The sequence below is a fragment of the Desmodus rotundus genome, chromosome 2 (genome assembly GCF_022682495.2).
Source record: "Desmodus rotundus isolate HL8 chromosome 2, HLdesRot8A.1, whole genome shotgun sequence".
In the NCBI taxonomy this organism is placed as follows: Eukaryota; Metazoa; Chordata; class Mammalia; order Chiroptera; family Phyllostomidae; genus Desmodus; species Desmodus rotundus.
This window is the reverse complement of record NC_071388.1, coordinates 48,293,713-48,312,841: the sequence shown is the minus strand read 5'-3', so window position 1 is coordinate 48,312,841 and position 19,129 is coordinate 48,293,713. Positions and strand designations below refer to the sequence as shown.

Below are 19,129 nucleotides of genomic sequence, written 5' to 3'. Positions count from 1 at the left end.
GCTGGAACTCATTCATTGCTGAAGGGCATGCACAAAGAAGTACAACCACTTCGGACAATAGTTTGATATTTCCCTATCAAGTTAAACGTACACTTACAGTATGACCTAGCAACATTAGTTCTAGGTATTTACCCAAGAGAAATGCGAACCCATGTTCAGGCAAAAGACTATATATAAATGTTTATAGCAGCCTTAATTATAAATGCCAAAACCTGGAAGCAACCAAAATGAACTTCAGCAAATGAATAAACAAACTGCTTTGTCTATGCAGCTGGAAACTACTTGGCAATAAGGAATGAACTTCCAGTACAGCTGACAATGCATTATGCTAAGTGAAAGAAGCGCAGTTCCACACGATGCCATTTATGTGACATTCTGGAAAAGGAAGAATTATAGGACCAGAAAACAGATTAACAATTGATAGGGGCTTGGGAAGGGAAAAGGTTCACTGAACAGTAGCAGCATATGAGAAATCTGGGTGTGGTGGCGGTAGGGGTGGGTAATGTAACTTCTCATCCTCTTAGTGATTGTTATATAGCTTTGCAGCTTCCCAAATTCACAGACTTGGTATATCAAAAACTGAACTTTACTATATGCAAACAAGAGTAAATAAATAATAAATTTTAAAAGGTCAAGGGTTGTATACATTAAACATAAATCCACATAATTCCAGCCACTTACATAGGGATTTGCTGTAGTTGTAACCACTGTGGGAGCAGGCATTCAGTTATGGACCCACTCTGCACTGCCTTTTCCCACCCATCTCCCCAGGGTCAAAGCACACAAACCCTCCAAGCCACCTTGAATACTAGCCCCCTGGGTATAGCTAGTTGCTCTCGGTCTAAAACGATTTTCCGCACTTCTAAACCACGATAGCCATTTCTCTGGACCTCCCTTGTGACACTAACTGCTTTCCTTTCCTTGCATAATTCTTTGAGATTATGGCTGATCACCCACCAAATTCTGAGTTCAACAAGAAGGCTTAGACCTGGTTACCCAGCACAGCACCCAATGTATACAGTTTGGTGGATATTCGTTTCTATGGGGTGGAATGAGGAAGCTCACTGTGAAGACAGATCAATAACTGTGTAGAGATAAAAAAAAAAAAAAGTCTTTGCTTCCTCAGAACTCCCTGATATACCACCATGCTCTCTGTGAGCTAAACCCACAGTATGAATATCTTTTATATGCCTTGTGTCATTTCTTATCTGTTCTTCACTTTTTAAAGCAAAGGAATAATTCTATCTATGGGTTATGCTGAATCAGGGGGACCTGAAACATTTAGACAAAAAACACTGGAGACTATAAGTAGCATAAAGATTAAAACAGGGCCTATTTTGTTCATCATTGTATCCTAAAGCCTGGCTCATTAAAATATTTCAACAAATCACTACTCAATGATTAAATATATTTTCTTTTGCAATTATATTGAAAAATAATACTAATTTCAATTAATTTAGAGGCATCAAAGCCAAAGTAAGTGGCAGAGAATCAAGAGACCACAGACTGGTTTCCAAGAAACTGGTTTTGAAGAATATGTTGTACTTGCCTTTGAATTCTCAGAAAGTTATAAGTAAATAAATATCTGGAGCAAATGAAAACCTTCCTGGGCAAGGGTCTGAATGCATTTGGAAATGTGGATTCTTATCTCATAATACAGAGAACCTGTAGGGGGTTGCCCACAGGCCAAGGATGCGGTGTCAGCTTCCAGGCTCATTCAACAGGGGGTCTGCTTCCTTACTTGTTTTTGCTGTTTACAGAAAAACTTTGAAATATATTATCTCACTAGATTTCCAGAACAACTCTGTGAGGTATGTCAGGCCACTATTATCACCTTTCATTTTATAGGTAAGGACAGAGAGTCACTTGAAGATAAGATCTGATCTGAGTCCAGGTTTGTTTGTTGTCATTTTTTTTGTCCCTACATTACATGCATATTGTGAATTATTGAGGGCATTTTCTGACCCAGGACCTTCTCCGAGCTCCCACATCACTGAGACTTAAATTTGTTACACTGACAAGAAGAAAATGTTCAAATGTCCCTCTCCTGAATCAGAGACCATAGGCTGAGTTCTGGGAAGAGTGCTGATTTCACTATGATCTCTTCTTTTGTTGACGAAATGGTTTTGCCTCAGGGAACCATTCTGGGAAGTGGCTGTGGTACCTGACTCTACCTAAAAGTCATCCGCTTTCAATACTTCAAAAATACATCTACCGTGGTACAGACACTTTGGAAGATAGTTTGGCGGGGGTTTTTATAACATTAAGCACAGAGTTACTATATGACCCCAAAATTCCACATAGCGGTATATACGTAAGAGAAATAAAAACATGTTCACACAAATTTGTACACAAATGTTCACAGCATCATTATTCATGATAAGACAAAAAGTAAACACTATCTAAACATCCACCAATGATGAATGGATAAATAATGGGATATTATTCATCAATAAAAGGTTATAAAGTACAGATACATGCTACATCATGAGTGCACCTTAAAAACATTAAGTGAAGACATTCTGCTAAGCCAGCTGTAAAACAGCAGCCTGTGATATGATTTCACTTCTATGAGATACCCAGAATGCCAAGGCTGAGGGGATGAGGGAGAAAGCGTGTGTATTAGCAGCTAATGAATACAGAATTTCATTTTCAGGTGATGAATATGTTCTTCACTTAGGAATGACTTTGTAATTAACTTTGTAGTAATGGCTGCAACACTGAAATGACAGGTTTCTATTGTTTTCAACACATGGAATCTTTAGAAAAAATATAAAATAAATGATGCCCTGCCCTGGCTGGTGTGGCTCATTGGTTTGAGTGCTGGCCTGTGAACTGAAAGGTCGCCAGTTCGATTCCCAGACAGGACACATGCCTGGGTTGCAGGTTCGGGCCCCAATCCCTGGTTGTGGTATGTTCAAGAGGCAACAGATGTATGTTTCTGTTGCACATCAATGTTTCTCTCCCTCCCTTCCCCTCTCTCTAAAAATAAATAAATGAAATCTTAAAAAAAAAATGTTGTCCTTAGTAGTGAAAGGGTTGGGATCCCTGGGTCTGCCAGGAAGGAGAATGGGTTTGGGACTAAAAGACAAAGGCTTTAGTCCTGGCTCTTCTGTTTACTATCTCCATGATTATGGCTCAGTCACCCAACCTCACCAAGTCTCCATTTCCTGAGCTGTGGAATGGAAATAATAATATACTTTATTGTTATTCTGATGACCAAAAAATGCAAGCATTTTTAAGCATTATAAAATGCTGTATGATGTCATTCACCACTGTAATTGTAACAGAGCATCCCTGGGGGAGGCAGGGCACAGGGCAGAATTGAAGATTAAAAGTGGCTTGTCCTCCATGGGGAAAGAGGGGCCACCAAAGGAGGGAGAGTACCAAGGCAGCCAGGTAACTTGTGACTCGGCAGAAGGGAGCTTGTGTAGAACGTGTGTGACTGGAGACTTTGTCCCCTTATAGAACATGGCAGCCGGAAGAGGGGAAAAGGCAAATATGGCCAACATCAGCCTTCATTGCTTGGAGAGCTGGACATTCCCACTGGCTTCCAGAGCACACGCAATTCTGGAAGAGGACTTGTAAACATAAGGCAGGCAGTAGCTGGCTCTTTCAGTCTCTTGGTCTCTTGGCCTCTTGAGCACTTGACCTTTTGGCTTCTTGAGATCTTGCCCCACTTGGGCAGGAGTGGCAGACACTGAGACCACTCGGGTTTAGGCCTTGCATTGTTGGAAGTCAACCCCTGGAGGCAGGGTCCCACACTGGGATGTGTGCCTCACTGGGCGCCAGCCATTGGGACACTACCACCCAGTGCAGGCCAGCACATGGATCCTGGACTGCCTTCACTCTCTTGCCCTAAGAGCAGGACATAGAGACTGAGAGCAGCACATGGAGGCATGAGCTACAAAATTCTGGCGAATGGAGCTTCCCCCGTATGACCATCTGGAGTGATCTGGCAGCACACCCCAGACCCTGAGAGAGAGAGAAAGAGAGCTGCTGAGAGGCAATGGCTACTCTGGCACCAAAGAGAGAACCTGGAGCTAAAGAGATGGAGACCCTTTTGAGTAACAACCTTGGGCTACAGATAAGCAATAACGGGGAACTTCTGGGCATGGATCTGGACTTTAATCTTCGTGGGGCTGGCTGGTTTTCTATTCTTTGTGGAAGAGGTTAACTCAGTTGGCTCTGAGCAAGAATGCCCCCAGCCCCCCACATTGGGAACCCTGTTAATAAAAACCTATTTCCTTTCCCACAGATCTTCCTGTAATGTGTATGCACGGTAACAAGAGGCCAGTTCCCATGCTGCCCAGTTACATAATGATTAGTTGATATAATGTAAATTGTATTTAGTACATACACTAACCCAAATATAAATATATTATTTATACATACATGAACACACACACAGGCATATCGCATAAAGAAAAGAAGGAATGCCAACAGATGAAGTAGTATTGATTTATATAAAAACAAAAATAAAATAATGGCAGCATAGGTAAACACAGCTCACCTCCTCATAAAATCATATCAAAATTACAACTAAATTATAGAACAACTATCACTCAGAACTGGCAGAAATTAAGTTGAATGGAAGTCTGACAAGTATGGAATTAAAGAAACCAAATCCATGCAGGCTGGTAGGAGGGGTGGAGACACAGAATGGGCTGGTCCCACATACATGTGTGGTAGATTAAAATTCAGGAAAGACATCTCAGGAGTGGGGAGTCCCAGTCCCACACCAGGTCCCCCAGTCCAGGGTACCAGTGCCAGGTACCAGTACCATAAGTCCCCATAACTTCTGGCTCTGAAAACCAGCAGGGATTGGGTCAGTAGAAGAAATTTCTAGAGTCCCAACCAGTTCCTCATAAAAAACCCACACACAAACTTACTCAGACTCACTCTTTATGAGCTCCAGCACTGTGGTATGAAGGTATGAGCTTGAAAGGCACCAGTGGCTTAAAGGGAGGAACTGTAGTGTCTGACATCAAGGCAAGAGCTGTGGGACAGCTTTCTCCCAGACAGAAAGGCAGGCAGAGCCATCAGGCAGGTACGTATCTGGGACTCCATCAACCTGGCTAACACTGTTTGCCCTGCCCTGGAGATCCCCTAAGGCTCTACCCCATCCAACTTATATCTGTTAACAGTTGCTTTTCCATATAAATGCCTTATCTTGGTTCAAGCTTCACAGCTTTCTAAATCCTTTCAAACAAACAAAAACTGGCCTCCGAGAGTCTCCAGCCCACATATCTCTTGCTAAGTGGCCCCAGGCATGACACTAGCAGCAACTAGTCTAAATTCACAGCTTGGCTTTCCTGGGAATCTTCTAGCCCAGCACAAGTAGCAGCCATCTCAGATTGCTTATAGCTCAGACAGGGTGGCCTCAAGGAAAACACTGGTGGGGGCTGACCTTGTCCTGTACCACCCTGGAAACCCCAGTGGACAGCTACAGACCACATCAGAGCATCACTACCCTGCCCCTGCACAGCTGATCCTTCACAGAAGCTGGAGGTTGGTGGTCAGTGGTCACAGCCAATCTTTGCAGCTGAATGACCTGGGTAAATCCCTCCCACTGACCTGCCAACAGCAACCGTGAATCAACTACAAGAGGAGAGTGTACTCAGCCAACATGAAGGGCACACCTTAACGACACAGCTTGGGTGATAGAAGAGGCTGTGCCACTGGACCCTACAGGACTCCCACCACAATTGGCCACACTACCAAGAGGTCATAGCAGCTCTACCTAATACACAGAAACAAACACAGGGAAGCTGCCAAAGTGAGGAGAAACAGAGAAATATGGCCCAAATGAAAGAACAGATCAAAACTTCAGAAAAAGAGCTAACAAAAGGGAGATAAGCAATCTATCAGATGCAGAGTTCAAAACACTGGTTATAAGGATGCTCAAGAACTCAGTGAAGACCTCAACAACATAAAAAAGATCTAGTCAGAAACAAAGGGTACACTAATTGAAATAAAGAACAATTGGCAGGGAAACAACAGTAGATTCATGGATGAAACTGAGAATCAAATCAATGATTTGCAACATAAGGAAGCAAAAAAAACCAATCAGAACAACAAGAAGAAAAAAGAATCCAAATAAATGAGGATAGTGTTAGCAACCTCTGGAACAAATTCAAACATTCCAACATTCCCATTAGAGGGGTGTCAGAAGGAGAAGAGAAAGGGCAAGTAATTGAAAATCTATGTGAAAAAATAATGAAGGGAAACTCCCCTAATTTGGTGAAGGGAATAGATAATGCAAGTCCAGGAAGCACAGACAGTCCCAAACATGATGGATGCAAAGAGGCCCATTCCAAGACACATCATAATTAAAATGCCAGAGGTTAAAGATAAAGAGAGAATCTTAAAAGCAGCAAGAGGAAAGAAGTTAGTTATCTACAGGGGAGTTCCCCTAAGACTGTCAGCTGATTTCTCAAAAGAAACTTTGTAGGCTAGAAGGGACTGGCAAGAAATATTAAGTCATGAAAAGCAGGGACCTACAGCCAAGATAGCTCTACTCAACAAAGATATCATTTAGAATCAAAGGGAAGATAAAAGAGCTTCCCAGACAAAAAAAGTAAGAGAGTTTATCACCACCAAACCATTATTATATGAAATGTTAAAGGGATATATTTAAGAAAATAAGATCAAAACTATGAACAATAAAATGGCAATAAATATGTACCTGTGAACAACTGAATCTAAAAAACAAACTAAGCAAACAAGAAAAACAGAGATAGAATCATGGATACTGGGAGTGTTTTGATGTTTGCCAGATGGGAAGCAGGTGTAAGGGAGTGGGTGAAGAGGTGAGGGGATTAAGAAGTACAAATAGGTAGTTACGGAATAGCCTCCATGGGGATGTAAGTGCACTAGAGGAAATGGAGTAGCCTAAGAATTTATATGCATGACCCATAGACATGAACAATGGTGTGGGGATTGCTTGAGGGAGTGGGGGGTCCTGGGTGGAGGTAGGCAAAAGGGGAAAAATTGGGACAACTGTAATAGCATAATCAATAAAATATAATAGTCATACTAAAAAGAAAATATATTAATTAAATTCCTTTCCAGTAAAAATAAAATAAACCAGGAAACTATAATCAACAGACATTTTTAATTGAACCAATAAATTAAGCAAGAATAGGGGACACAGGTACTTTTGGGCTGAGTGTCCAGGATTGGCAAACTTCGTAGCAGATAAATGGGTACTTACTGATTTCAACCTCCAAAAATTTGAGTGGTTAACGTTTACTTCCTTAACATTGCATATGTAACAAATGTGCAAATATCAGCACCAGTTACAGTATATGAAATTCAACACCAGTTTCTTTTTTCCCTCACTACTCTCCCAATTTAGTAGTCTATCAAGGTTGTGCATAAAATTAAAATCATCTCTGTGTTTGGGGAGTTATTAACATCTCAATTTATACATAGAAACAGAGAGCCAATGTTTTTAAACAGCAGTGTATTTCACAACTGCCCCTTATTGATACCTTCCCCAAAACTTCAACAGATCAGGATCTCTTTCTTTCTTATTTCCAAAAATAAAGTTGCTTTCTATTTCTAATTATGAATATAATCAGATTGTAATATATTCAGAACCTATAAAACTATTTTAAAATGGGGGAAATAAACTCAAACATAATTGAACTTTCTAAAGATAATCAGTGTTAAGGTCTGGGTGTGTGTACCGAAGGTTTTCTACATACATGCACACATTCTTACATACATAGGGCTGTATGATAAACAAGCCAGGGGCTGGGAGGAGGGGACTGATTTATTAGCATCTTCTTATCAGTTTCTATGGGGTAAAAACTCTCACCATGGCCAATTTCAAACTACCAATGATTCAAAAACTGGCTCACAAAATTCCTGAAATTTGATCTGGTTCTCATAAGCCAGAAGACCTAGCTTCATCAAATAGCTGCCACTGATAAAGGTTTCAGACTAATCTTGCTGCCTGCTACCTATGTTTAAACAGAAATATCTATCATACAATCACTTCCATATCAACAAATACAAATTTATATTACATTTTTGATGGCTCAGCAGTACTCTGTTTTATTGACCTAAAGCCTTATTTAGGTACATTCCATAAATGAATATTTACATTGTTTTCAATGTTCCCTATTTTAACAGTTGCAAGAAAAATATAGTTGTGAATATATCTTGATGCATTTCTCTGATTGTTTCTTTGGGATACATACGTGGAAGGTCCATTACAAGATCAAAGGGAGGCACTTCTGTGCCTTTAAAGCAAATAACCAAGGTGCCCTCCACAAAAACCTGTTCCAGGTACACTCTCACTCACAGGTTATGAGAACACAACCTGGTCTTTAGATCACTGAGTCCTTTCCAATGTTCAGCAAATTTGTTCTCTTTAACCACTGCTAATCCAACGGGACACCCCATTGTTGGTTTGATTTGGACGGATCTTCTTACCCATGAACTGAGCTTCTTTTTAGAATAAGCAATTTGTTCTTATCTCTTTTGAACTGCTCATTTTTTCGGAGTATGCTTTATATTAAAAGTATTTCACCTGTGGGCAAGATTTCCTTGTATTCTGAGGATAATAACCCTTCTGAATATACATAAATTTTCCTAATATTTCATTTATCCTTCAACATATAATATTTTGATGCTAAGCTAATCTTTTCAATCTTTATGTAGTCAAATATATCAAACTTCATTTAATGTTTTAAAATTTGTATTGAATTTATTAGGGTGACATTGATTAATAAAATTAAATAACTTTTAATTGTACAATTCTACAATATATCATCTGTATACTGAATTGTGTATTCACCATCCCAAGTCAAGTCTCTTTCCATCACCATTCATCCCCACTTTACTTATTTCTACATCACCCCACCTCCTTTTTTCCCTTTTGTAATCACTATACTGCTGTCTGTGTCTATGAGATTGTTTTTCTGCTTAGTCCCTTCATCTTTTTCACCCAGCTTCCAATCACCTTCACTTTGACTGCTATCATTCTGTTCTCTATATCTACACATCCATGTTTATTTTTTTGTTCATTAGATTGCACATGAAATCATATGGTATTTGTCTTTCTCTGACTGGCTTAGCATAATATTCTAGGCCCATCCATGTTGTCACAAAAGGTAAGATTTCCTTCTTCTTTACATCTGAGTAGTATGCCATAGTGTAACTGTACCTCTGCCTTTTTATCCACTCATCTACTGATGGGCATTTGGGCTGTTCCCAAATCTTGGCTATTGTAAATAATGCTGCAATGAACATAGGATGCATAAATTCTTCCACAAAGACAAATCATAATTAAAATGGCAAAGGTTAAAGACAAAGAGAAAATCTTAAAAGCAGCAAGAGAATGACAATTACCTGCAAGGGATCTTCCATAAGGCTGTAAGCTGATTTATCAACAGAAACATTTCAGGCCAAAAGGGATTGGCAAGAAATATTCAAAGTGATGAAAAGCAAGTACCTACAACCAAGCCCACTTTACCCAGCAAGGCTCTCATTTAAAATTGAATTAAAAATAAAGAGCTTTCCAGACAAGGAGAAGGTGAAAAAGTTTGTTTTCATGAAACCAATATTACAAGAAATGTTAAAGGGCTTGTAAGAAGAAGAAGAAAGAGGAGGAAGAGGAGCAGGAGGAGAAAAACAGAGGAACATAATTATGAAGAATATAATGGCAATAAATACATACCTATCAATAACCATTTTAAATGTAAACGGTTTAAATTCTCCAATTAAAAGGCATAGAGTAGATGAATGGATAAGAAAACAAGAGACCCACCTCAGAGCTAAAGATACACACTAACTAAAAGTGAAAAGAATGTAAAAAGATACGTCATGCAAATGAAAAGGAAAAAAAAAGCTGAGATAGCAATACTTACATCTGACAAAATAAGCTTAAAAACAAAGACTATAATAAGAGACAAAGAAGGACACTACATAATGATACAAGAGGATATAACACTTGTAAATATCCATGCACACAACATAGGAGCACCTCAATATATAAAGCAAATCTTGCTGCAGATAAAGGGAGAGATCAACAGTGATGCAGTCATTACAGGGAATTTTAACACTCCGCTAACAGCAATTGATAGATCTTCCAGACAGAAGATCATCAAAGAAACAATGGCCTTAAATGCTACACTAGACCAGACAGATTTAATTGATATCTTCAAAGTATTTCACCCCAAAGCAGAAAATATACATTCTTTTCAAGTGAATGTAGAACATTTTCTAGAATAGACCACGTTAGAACACGAAACAAGTGTAAATAAATTTAAGAAGATTAAAATCATATCAAGCATCTTTTTCTGATCATAATGGTATGAAACCAGAAACCAATCACAGGGAAAAAAATGAAAAACATATAAAGACATGGAGGCTAAATAACATGTTACTAAACAATGAATGGGTTAATAATGAGATCAACAAAAAAAGCAAAAGACCTTGAAACAAGTGAAAATGAGAACACAACAACCCCAAACCTGTGGGATGCAGCAAAAGTGGTCTAATAGGGAAATTCATAGCATTAAAGGCCCACCTCAAGAAACTAACAAAAATCTCAAATAAACAATCTACTTTTATACTTAAAGAAACTAGAAAAATAACAACAAAAAATGCTAAAGTAAGTGCAAGACAGGAAGTAATAAAGATCAGAGCAGAAATAAACAAAATAGAGTCTAAAAACCAATATAAAAATAATGAAATCAAGAGCTGGTTCTTGAAAAGATAAACAGGATTGACAAATCTTTAACTAGACTCATCAAGAATATGAGGACCCAAGTAATAACATCAGAAATGAAATAAACGAAGTAGCAACCAAGACCACAAAAATTTAAAAGACTGTAAGAAAATATTGTGAACAACTCTATGCCAACAAATTGGACACTCTGAACTAAATGGATAAATTCCTAGAAATATACAATCTTACCAAACTGAATGAAAAAGAACCAAAGAAGCTGAATATAGAGAGATTACAACTAGTAAAACTGAAGCAGTAATAAAAAAAAAAACCTCCCAAGAAATAAAAGTACTGGATTGGATGGGCTTCACAGGTGAATTTTACCAAACATTCAAAGAACTAACACCACCCCTTCCCAAACTATTAAAAAAAAAAAAAATCAAGAGGTGGGAAGGTTCCCAAGCTCATTTTATAAGGCCATCAGTATCCTGATCCCAAAACCAGATAAAAACACTACAAAGAATGAAAATAATAGGCCCATATCTCTAGCTAAAATTCTCAAGAAAACATTAATAAGCCAGATCCAACAATACATTAAAAAGATCATACAACATAATCAAGTGGGATTTATTCTGTTGGTACAATATCCACAAATCAATAAACATAATGCAACTCATAAAAAATGAGGGATAAAAATCATATGATCATATCAATAAATACAGAAAAGGTATTTGAAATCCAGCACACATTTATGATAAAAACTCTCAGCCAATTGGAAATAGAGGGTTTACATCAATATAATACAAGTCATATATGACAATCCCACAGCCAACATCATACTCAATGGGCAAAAACTAAAAGCATTTCCCTTAAGATAAGGAACCAGACAGAGATGTCTATTTTCACCACTTTTATTCAGTATAGCACTGGAAGTCCTAGCCCCAGCAATAAGACAAGAAGAAGAAATAAAAGGCATCCATATTAAAAAGGAAGAAGCAAAACTGTCACTATTTGTAGGTGATATGACACTATATAGAGAACCCTAAAGATTCCACCAGGAAAGTACTAGAACTAATAACTCAGTAAAGTAGCAGGATACCAAAAAAATTTCCAGAAATTGATTATATTTTTATACACCAATAATGAACTATCAGAAAGGGAAACTGAGAAAACAATCCCATTTACAATTGCATCCAAAAAAATATTTAAGGATATATTTAACCAAGGAGGTATAAGACTTGAACTTGGAAAATTGTAAGACTGAAGAAAGAAATTGAAGAAGATACAAATAAGTGGAAGCACAAACCATGTTCATAAATAGGAAGAGTTAACATTATTGAAATGTTCATACTACCCAAACCAATCTACAGATTCAAAGCAATTCCTATCAAGATACTAATGACATATTTCACAGCACTAAAACAAATATTCCAAAAATGTATATGGAACTACAAAAGCCACAGTAATCTTGAGAAAGAAAAACGAAGTTGAAGGAATCACGCTGCATGATGTCGAACTATACTACAAAGCCATAGTGACCAAAACAGCATGACACTAGCATAAAAACAGACATATATTGCCCTGACCAGTGTGCCTCAGTTGCTTGGATGTCATTCTGCAGAGTGAAAGGGTGCTTGTTCAATTCCTGGGTTGGAGCACAAGTGAGAGGCAGTTGACTGATGTTTCTCTATCATCTCAATGTTTCTCTCCTTCTCTTTCTCCCTCCCTCCCCCCTTTCTCTAAAAATAAAATAAAATAAAATCTTTAAAAAATATAAACATGTAGATCAATGGAACAGCATAGGAGGCAAGAACATACAGTGGGGTAAAGACAGTCTATTCAATAAATGTTGGGAAAATTGGGCAAATATATGCAAAAAAATGAACTGGACCTTCTTACACCATGTATAAGAATAAAGTCAAAATGGGTTACAGACTTAAATATAAGACTCAAAAGCATAAAAATCCTACAAAAAAACAGGCAGTAAAACATCAGGCATTTCTCATCACTAGTTTTTTCTGATGTATTTCCTTGGGCAAGGGAAGCAAAAGAAAAAGTAAACAAATGGGACTACATTAAAGTAAAAAGAAATTTGTGCAGTAAGGAAAACCATCAACAAAATGAAATGACAACCTAACGAACAAGGGAACATAGTCACCAATGATATTTCTGATATGGGGTTAATATCCAAAATTTATTTTCAAAAAACACAAAAAACAAAAAACTTCATACAACTCAACACCAAAAAAAAAATCCAATTAAGAAATGGGCAAAGGACCTGAAAAGACACTTTTCCAAAGAGGACATACTGATGGCCAATGAACATATGTAAACATGTTCAAAGTCACTAATCATCAAAGAAATGCAAATTAAAATCACAATGAGATATCACCTTACACCTGTCAGAATGGCTACCATCAATAAAGCAACAAATGCTGGAGAGGATGAGGAGGAAAGGGGAACCCTACTGAACTGTCGATGGGAATGCAGACTGGTGCAGACACTGTGGAAAGCAATATGGAGTTTCCTCAAGAAAGTAAAAATGGAGCTGCACTATGACCCAGCGATTCCACTCTTGTGAATCTATCCAAAGAAACCTGAAACACTAATTCAAACTCCCTTTAATAATGCCTACCCTTTGATGATATATCTGGAAAAGCCTTTCCATCCCACCATTATAATAATGTTTACATATATATTTTCTTCTAATATTTCTAGGGCTTAATTTATTTTTCACATTTAAAAATTTAATTCAACCAAGAATTGGGGGTAAGGCGTAAGATGAAACATGGTTTTGTTCTTAAAGAAATTATCTATAAAGAAATTATCCAAATGTCCTAGCATTTAAAAGCATCTTTTCCCACTAACTCTGGATGCTACCTTGGGAAGCTGCCAGATGCAGAGTTGGCTTCCTTACTTTTCTGAATTCCAGTTGTACTTCAGTTTTGTTCTCTAAGGATTTCTTGCCAACACAGAAATTCATTTTAAATGACACTTATTTTTTAAATTCATCATTTCTAGCTGTTTTACAGCAACAGGGTCATTTATGGGACTTTGCCCACCATACTGTGAGAAACTGAAATCTTCAATCTATCTCCCACTTGGAAGCTAGCAGAAATGTTTAATAAAGAGATAAGCCAGGGTCCTGGCTCAATCCTTTCAATGACTTTTTGTTGCAATGAAGGTAAATGCAACACTGTTAACAGGCAATGGACCCTGCCTACCTCTTCCTTCTTATCTCATGCCTCCTTGCCCCCAATTCTTGCAGGTCCAACAGCATTGGTAGAATGGTCATTATAGCTCAGGGCCCTTACACACACTGTCCCATTGCCTTCTGCCTACTTTGCATATCACTGGTGGCTCTTTCTCATCCTTTAGTGGGATGTATTGTCCAATTACTTTCCAGCAATATAATGCCCTATAGATACTCTTCACAAAACTTTTTAAAATGTGTTTAATTTTTTTATTCTTTCCTCAAACTTTCATAAAACAGTAAGTTCCATAAAGGAAGAGGTAATTTCTATCTGGTTTACCAATAAATACAGGCAATCACAGTATACAGCATAACCCTACAAATGAATGAGAGCAAAGTGGCTTACTTCTTTTCACATTGCCTGTGGTGCAAAGCTTTGCACATAACAGGTGCCCAGATAACATGTGCTGAGCTGGGTTTCAGATCTCATCATAAAGGACCAGCTTCCATAAATGTGGAGGTTATATGACTCTTTGACATGTTTCTCCTCAATCATAAAGGTGCATCCTCAAATTAAAGGGAAATGGTTATAATCCTTCTGTGATGAAAGTTCTGCATGCTTTACCATGGATAAATAGCCTAGGAAAACACTGATTTACCTGGGACGGAAGAGGACTTGTGCATTAATCTTGAACAAATGTTCAGGTTTTCAATTCTGAATAGTCTGCAGTGAGGGAAGTAACATACCTATATTTAGAGTGGTAATAATGCCACCAGCCCATCTTACATGCAGTTGCTGAATCTAGGTGACAGTTATTCTAGCTGTTTTGTTGTCACACACATACACAGAAGTGACAGTTTCTAGGAAAGATAAAACATTCCAGCTTCATCCAGAATAAAATGAAACCTCAAGTGAAACCACCATCAAATTACAAACTGCACATCCAATCACTGACAAAGTCTAGTAGAGAAAAAAAACTGTCATTTTTAGACTGAAAATAAATTTTTAGAGCTATACACTGTTGGATACAAAAACAACCTGAGTCACATGTAAACATCATTTACTAGGTCTCTTAACACCTAGGTGGAGGGACAGAACTGCTATAGATGGGTAAGAATGAATGACAGGAAGTTACAGTTGGTATATCTGAGTTAGCCACATGGGAAGCCAAATGACTAATGCCAAAGACTAATGCCAAAATAACCCTGCAGCATATTGAAGTTAACAGCTTCCCACTCTACTCAAACCCGTTGCATCCGTACTGAACCATCTTTCTTTTATCCATCTGTCACCTTACTTAGAACTGACTTCCTTCAGGAAATTTTGTATGACCTTGAAAAAATGTATATAACCTGAATAGATGCAAATGAAGTGCACTGTATATGTTTCAAGAATCTTGGAGCAAATGAACTTGAAGTAGTATTTGCAACATGAAAAATCACATCCTATGTTCTGTTTTTCTTTAATTGAATGTTTCTTTTCAAATGTGGATGTTACATGTCATCAATTATTGACAGACAGCTTAGTCTGACAATTTAGAAAGTCAAGAGTTTTAATTATAAAGAACTCACTGGCAATGTGATGGAGTGCAGATAGCCTGCATTTTACAGGCAAACAGGTACAGATACAAGTTTTACTGCTTAATAGTCATACTAAGTTATTAAGTTATTAACTTTTTAGTTCACTTTTCTGAATCTGGAGTTCCTTGCTGGTAAAGATAGTTTAAAATGCTGATCTCTAACTTATGGGGCTGTTCAGAAATTTTTGTAAATATATATATGCACATATATGCATATATGCATATGTGTATATATATAGATATCTCCCTCATACTCCTTCTCTTCTATTACATATATATACACACACACTCCATTATATGGTTATTATCAATTTACAGATAATTAGAGTAAAAGAGATTTAAAGCCATGCTTAGCTTAGCATGATCTTCCTTTAGTAATTAAAAAAAAATCAATACTGCGTAATGCTTCATGGCTATTATTGCAGTCACCAATTATCACTGCATTGTAGATGAGAAGAAGGGCCTTCTTAATAACAGCATATTTAGAACAATAAAGGTGAGATACCTAAGAGTTGCCTCTAACAAAGAAAGCAGGAACAGAAACTTTGTCTTCCCGTTCTTCCTGAAATCCCGCTTAGTATCTCACTAAGAACATGGCATGCAGTGGGCAGGGCTCTTTCAACACTTCCATTTACTGATTGCTCTATTCACATTTCCATGATTTCAATTATTCTACAGACAAAGATACATCCTCCTTCTAGGTCTGAATATAAGCCGGGTTTCGACAGAGCCTCAAGCAACACTTTGCTACTAGGAAAGCCATTTTATAATTCAGCATCAACTGTAAATAGCCGATTGCTTCTGCCCTAGATCTTATGAATGCAAGGTGCAAAAAGGGATTCAGAGTCCTGCGTTCATGCCTGCTATCTCCTCTTTCTTCATTCTCGTCAAGACTGTGCACACAGCTCTATGCCTCCAACCAGCACTGCCTTACACTTCTTCAGAATGTAAGAGTCCAAGTTGACAAAGCGGTATCTTTGGAGATGCCGATGGCTCTAATGGCTGGAGATGCACTAGATGTAAGGAAACCTCTTTAATATTTAAGGCTTCTGTTTGCTCTCATCATTTTAATATGTAGTAAGGAGGGAAAGAGTCAGAATATGAGAAAATACTAGAAAAAAAATGAACTACCAAAAAGGATACAATCCAATACAAAGCTCAAGAAAATGGGGGAGTATTTAAGTGTAGTACTAAAAAAACCCAAAACAACAGCAAAAAAACCCCCTTTATTTTATTATCTGAAACAGTATATATCTGGTTTGCATCAAAGTCAGCAAGTCCCTCTGTGAAAAGTCTGTGTATCTATTTTTCTTCACATCTCTCTCTCTTTCTCAAGTTCTATGGCTATGTCTTTCCTCTCTTCTTCTCTCCCTTTCCTGTCCTTTTCTCTCCCCTCTTTTGCTCCTCTGCCTGTTCCTTTACCTTGACTGGACAGTAAAACATAATGAAGAGGTGTTTAGAGTTAAGCTGTGGATGTAAAAAAGTCTTGCATCAGAGAAATACAATTTTCTCTAGGGGATCGGATAAATCAAAAGGTCCAAAGCAAATTAGAAAACATGAGGATATAATTAATGCTTTCTTTCTAAAAAGCAAAAATTAGTTCATTAAGCAACTTTTGGGGTAGTCCAAACTCCCAAAGGATCTAAAGAACAAAGTTAACTGGGTGCATCAATTTAACCCATTTGGTGCACTGTGTTTAAAGAGCAAACACGCCCCTAGGGAACAACGAAAGGTTTCTCCCCAGTGTACAAAAGGGCAAACAAAGCTATAATGGTTAAATAATGGTAAATAGTGGTTAACAATGGTTGTGATCCACCTAGGAATAACAATTTGTATATCTGTGTTTGCTTTTACAGTAATAGAGAACTATATTTCAACTATAGCTGTACTGCAAGTTCAAGTAATTAGGAATCAAAGAAAACCCATGATATTATATTAATCCAAAGTCATCTTTATGTAGAAAAACCACTAGTGACTGGTGGATTGATGGACACGCTCTCTGTTGTTTTCCCTTTTGAGGGTCTAGTCTCACGCTGCAGATCATACCAGTTCCAATGAGGAAACAATAGTCGGCAAATATTCTTCACTTCATCCTTCTCATTGGTACGGCAAGCCCCAAATTTAAAGGAAACATAATGTTCTGTTATATGTTAACAGAAAAATGTACATCAGTATCTTTGTGTACATGTACAAATGCACAATCTTGGCTACCTTGAAAGGCACTCCAAAAAATATTAAAGTATCACGGAAAGAAAAAATGACAACAACAATGCTCCCACTGACTGGCCAAGGGCCTTAAACTACACTGCCCGCCCTACAAATACTGTCGAAACGTGATACGTATTTCCCAGCCTCATACAGTTATTCAAGAGTTTTAATTCAGATGGCAGAAGGAGAAATGAAATTCATGAGAACAACAGAACTCAGCCAAGTTGAGGTTATTGAGGGTGTGACAATTTTATTTTTTCTTTCATTTCCCCAGCCATCTTGTATTTTCATTGTTTCTACTGCTTCTGAAACAGGAAAAGACAAGAGAAGGCAATTCTGTGTATTAGCTTTTATATGTTTGGATGGCAAGTTCTTGACGTTGTTTACTGAAGTTCCCAGGTTATTTGTAAAATGTATCCATTTTCTCCCCATCCCTCAAAAATAAATGAGTAGCAGCACCTGGTAGATTTTAAAAGAAAGGAATCATTGCATTGTTATGTTGAGGGTGGATATATATTTTATGTTCTAACGAAGTTATCAACTAAGTAGAAAAAAATTAAGAACAGCGAAATAAAATGGGCGATAACTGGCTCGGTGTGAGTGAGTCACTGATAATCAGCACAGCGATCTGGTCTATCAGACTGATCTCAGCAAGGAAGAAACAAATGTTCTGTGGGGGTGGCGCGTGGTGACACAGAGACAAAGGTGATTTAAAGGGCAGGAGAAATTCCTATAAAGCAGACATCTTCACCTATAAGCATATACAATTATGTATCCCCTACCAAGATACTGGTTTCTCTTAACTAACCCAGCCATGTAAAGGAAGAATCAGGTCATTTTTCTAAACATTGAACTATCACGGTGATAACAGAAAGCTGCTCTGGAGAGTTTATATTTGCAAAGTCAGCATCAGGCCAATAAACTGTGGTACACAGATCTCTCTGCAATCCTGCTGTAAAACATCGACCATTGGGAAAAGTAAAAGTCACTTAAAAATAAACATCATTGTGTTTCGAAATACAAAAGCAACTCAAAAAAAGGAAGAAAAAAAGAATGAAGATAACTGCTCCCAAGAGGTAACATTTAAAAAACAAAAGTGTGAAATGCTATAATTCTGATGAGCTGTGGGCCTAAGATTAAAAAAAAACTGTATTCTTCAAACATCCTCCAAACGTTTGGACTAAATTGCTTAGAGGGTGTTCAGGATGAGCAGCCACGAGCAAGGGAGATAGGACTGAATGTCACAAGTACAGCCAAGTGCGGAATTTTTCAAAAAGCACATTCGAGTAATACGAGGCCACTGGGACTGGCAACAAACTGAATCCTATTAAGAGCTGAAAGAATCATTATATCACATTAAAGATACTATATGTCCTTACAAAAGACAAAATTAAAAATAAAAAAGAACTAACCAACTATATCTAAAACACATTAAACACAAATATCCTCTTTCCCCGAAGGGAT

At 37.7% G+C, this 19,129-nt stretch overlaps 1 protein-coding gene across 4 annotated transcripts in view; it reads right to left on the bottom strand.

Annotated features, from left to right (window-relative positions):
* IL1RAP (interleukin 1 receptor accessory protein) overlaps nucleotides 1-19,129 on the bottom strand; it is a 143,482-nt gene that overhangs the window by 65,530 nt on the left and 58,823 nt on the right. The window lies entirely within an intron of this gene.